This window comes from Gymnodraco acuticeps, unplaced genomic scaffold, assembly GCF_902827175.1.
Source record: "Gymnodraco acuticeps unplaced genomic scaffold, fGymAcu1.1, whole genome shotgun sequence".
Classification (NCBI taxonomy): Eukaryota; Metazoa; Chordata; class Actinopteri; order Perciformes; family Bathydraconidae; genus Gymnodraco; species Gymnodraco acuticeps.
The window spans coordinates 117,280-121,923 of NW_022990700.1; positions in this window are offsets into that span (position 1 = coordinate 117,280).

Below are 4,644 nucleotides of genomic sequence, written 5' to 3' on the forward strand. Positions count from 1 at the left end.
GCCGGTGTCCTGGTGCGACAGGTAGGGGGGCTCTCTCGTTAGACCTCGGCGAATCGAACTACCTGCGCATGTTAGGCCTCCTTGTTTATCCCTGCAGCCTCTGGAGCTCTGTTTTCACTTCAGTCCAAGGTTTGGCTACCTGTGCAGTAAGACTACACACCTTTATAGATTTACTGCCTAGGAGTTCAAAAGTATCATTGTGACGTCACGTCTTACCTGAGACCCACCTGCCAGTTCTCCTGTTGGAGAGGTGAGGGCATTGACCCTCATTTACCCAGTCTGCCCCGGCGGACCATTTTGATAAGGCCGTCATTTCCAATACGTGAAGGGCTCATCATGTGATAACCAGCACACAGATTGTAAATCAATATGAGTTGGCTCACTGGTGGCATGAGTACAAAGAAAAAGCGATACTACAATGTGATGTTTCAAAGTCTTACCTATGTACATACATAATAACAATTATATTGTATGTAAGGTCATGAGTCTTACTGCCACACCATGCAAACACATCTTCAAATTGCATGTCATATTTCTTTAGATTTAAATAATTGTATTTTCTGTGAAGTATAGTTGCTGATACTGTTGCTGCCAGACTTAAGTAGTGGGACGAAAAGCACAATATTTGCCTGTGAAATGTATGGAAGAGGCATAACATGGACATATTCAAGGAAATAATAAGTTCCTCATAACTGTACTTTGTCACATTAAAGGACTAATGCTCACAAAGAACATGTGTCATTGACATAAGAGATTACATATGATTTTAGGACATTATTATTCTATAGGTTGGTCAGTGAGGTGAACAGGTGTTTGTCTTTCCATTAGTTCCCTTTGAAGATAAAACTATCCTCAATACTTTGCACTATAAAGTCAACAAGAAATATGTGGCAAATAAGTTGGCCAACATTTTTTAAGTGATATTATGAAGTTTTGTAGGTTTATTTTACACTACATTCCTGCTTAAAACATCCACATGAGGGCAGCAAAATACAGGCAGGTAGTTTAAGAAATCTGAAGTCCTGCAAATATACAAACCTGCTGTTCCAAATGTATAAGATTAATAATATGCTCTATGTATTTCACACATAGGGCCCTTCTGCCTCTGAGTCTACCAAAGATCCATCAAAGATTAATGTCAGTATCTTGGTTAGAACACTCATCATCAACTTCCCGCTGTTAGCATGAAGCCTGTTAATGGAGAGAAAAGTGCTACAGGCCTGAGCATTAGGGAAAGTGCAATATCAAACACTTATTAGGAAATGCAATAGATCATTGCGCCCAGTAATAACAGCTTGGCTAAAAATAAAGAATGTGGTTTAAGCACTTATTGCATGCATTAGAGCATTTGTGGATGCAAACACTGGCTGTACATTAACCTAAAACTGACACTTATATTTTTGTCAAACATTAGAGCTCCAAAAAGATACCCATTATTTAAAGCACTTGCCGCCAAAAAATGAAAACATTAGCTTGTTTTAGGCTGTATTAATCTTTTATATGTTTCTAAATGAGGGGTTGCTGTAGGGAATATTACATTATTGTGTATATATTTAGTTTAAACTGTACAGAATACAAAGTGTTCCCCCTGGACTCCTTTTAGTCTTCCCAACATTCAAGATCGTCGAGGGGGAACTAATAAGAGCCTTGTAGCCTCTTTTCACCATTTCTAAAAGCTCACATGTGTTAGAAAGTTAGCTGCTGTAGGTGCCAAGACACACCCAGGGCTTTCATCTTCTACAGTCTTACTTCCTTTAAGACCTTTTACAGTCCAAAAAAAGCCTGCAAACAGTACTTATTAAGTACAGCTAGCATGCCAGTCAGATTCTGCTTTACTTTGACAGTCATTGAAAAGTGGAGAATGAATTGTGTCATTTAGATGCAGCACGAAAAGCATATGAATACTTTATTATGATATACTGCGCAAACTAAATAAAGTAGCAAAATATGTATATAAAGACAGCATAAACACTTTAATTTAAGAAATGACTATGGTGACACCATGCAGGACTAAATCAGGTAACTATTTTAGTCAATTAAATGAATGTGTTTTTACATTTGAATTAAACCTATAGAGATAGAAAACATGTAAAATGCTGCAGAAAGTGATTGAAGTTGAATCAGAGTCTGTATAGTCTGAATGCAACCACACACTCCATACAACAACAAAACACAGATCACAGAGTAAGAAAAAAGTAGCACATGTTAAATTAACTTGACAGTCCACAGTTTTGTTTTTCGCTTGAAAGTAATGTTTTTCTTGGTGCATTTTATTAGACAGTGTTCGAGCTGACAGGAAATGAGATCCAGAGAGAGGAATGAAATGCACCGAGGTCCCAGGCCGGACTCGAACCATGATGTTGGGATTACATGGTGAGCGTCTCACACGCAAAGTCACCAGGACAACATTTGTTTTTCATTATTTTTCTTGTTGGACTTTTACATGTCTTCATTTTCTTTCCTACTAAATCAAAACAATAGTAAAACAATCTCTTAAAATGTATTGTGTCTGAACAATAACAAGGTACTAAAGCATCACCTTTGTGAAGAAAAAGGTTTCTATCAATCTACTATCAAATAGTAAAATGTTGTTTTGTCAATTGGTTATTTGTAGAATAATGAACATATTGTGTCAGCAATGATTTGAGTTGCTCCTACTTTGCTTTGCTGTGAATTGTGCTCTTTAATTTGACTTTTAGAGAAAGGGTATCTTAGAACATTGATATGGTGATGATTATTGCAGTTGTAAACTCCCCAGTGTTTCCTGAGTTTCAGGTTTGTTTGGGTCTGAATGGAGTAGGCCTGTTTCAAAGCCTCTTACTATTACAACCTTTATCGGCACAATGTATTATCTTTCAGTTCTTTAATGGCTTCATCCATCTTCATCTATCAGAGATGTGTTGAGTTCAGCTCCAGGTCTAGGCCTCAGCCCCAGAGTTTCCTGCTTCTAGCTCCCTTCCCCCTCTCCCAGGGGCCTCCAGGGGCCACTGGCTGTCAGACAGGGAGATAACCTTTAGCTCTATCCGAAATCCAGCTAAACACAAACACAGGGCCAGCATACAGGGTCATTGTATCACGTTCTGCCTCTCTTTCCAGCCACAATCCCACTTTCTCAGTCCCGTTCACTGCTGTTCTCTTCCTGTCCACCAGATGCCCTCCTGTCACAGTCACCTGACCTTCCCTGCTCACCGCTCACCTGTTCCAACGTTCCTCATCAGCCCTGCAGATATTTGCAGCCTTTTCCCACTCATTTTCACCAAGCCTCAACTTTAGCTGCCCCTTCGCTCCACTGTGGAGGCAAAGCTACTTCTGATTGGACATGCCAGTAAGCATATATTTGTTCCCTTTTCAATAAATCTCTGTTACTGTCTGCTTGCGTTGTCTGGAATTGGGTCCTTCCCCTGTTGCTGTGCTCGCACCCGCACTACTTCAGCTGTGGAAACAGTCCAGATCAGCAGTGAGAGAAACCACTCTTTAAATGTTCTGATAGGATGAATAGACCGGGCATTGTTGGAGCAGAATGAGTCCGGTTTATCATGTGATTTGGCACTTTGGCGAGCTGCTAGATAAACAAGCAGTCAAATATAAAGCCAGACACCCCCTTGTGTTCAGTTTATCCAACACTTTTTGTAACAACAAAAGGCTGTGTTAGACATATCTGCTTTTTTACTCTTACTTTAGAAGACTTTCACTTTATTTGATTAACTTTAGATATTTAAACCCAGTGTGTCACTTTTAGGGCTGCAGGGTGTTTAGATAGTGTCTTATCTCAGCTGATAAAGGATTGCTATTGTTAATGTCACGTATTATTGCTTCATATTATCTCTTGTAAACATTTTAATTTACATTGCAAGTACTTAAACATACAAAAGTAGATTTATGGGGCAAAGTCGGTGGATATATCGCAAGAAGGTGTTAATGACAGAGTTAGAAATAGACTGATGTTGAAATGAAACAGTCCCGCGTGGTGTTGCTCCCCTCCTAACTAATAACTGGGGCTTCACCGGCTCTCTAATTACTGCTAGCAGGGCCTTTAGATTTACCCTCACAATTAGAGGAGAACATAGTTACTGTCCAATTTAGCCCGCGCCCCCCCCCCCCCCCCCTCCCCTTGTCTGCCCCCCCACCCCTTGTTAGAGAGAAAAGCCTTGGTCAGCTGCAGGATTGCATTATGAATTTCAAGCCCTTCACTCATGGGAAAGGGAGAAATTAGGGACAGTGCCAATGCATGAAACAGAGGTATTGAATGAAGAGTCAGAAAGGGGGGTGAGGACTTTGTTGAATTTCTTTTTATGTATGATTAATAGAAAAGGACATGAAATTAAAAAAGACGAATACATGTAAGGGTTAAATGGGTTAATTAAAGTTCAATGTTAAATGTGTTTAACCTCTATTACACCTGACTCTTGCAGCGGGACTTTGTAAGTGATGTTATTTTCCTGAGAAACGGAGACTTCTATGTTTGTTTCTAAAGCAGGCCACCATGAGCTTTGCCAAAACTTTTTTTTTCCAGCTTGGGCTTCTCACTCACTCCTTCCTTTTGATTGTGTTTGTTGTTTTATGGAGGGGTTAGATGCGGTCCAGATTCCTGTTGCCAGTAGAGACCGTCTCAGTTCACCTCCAGTTGCCTGCCACCCCATTCAT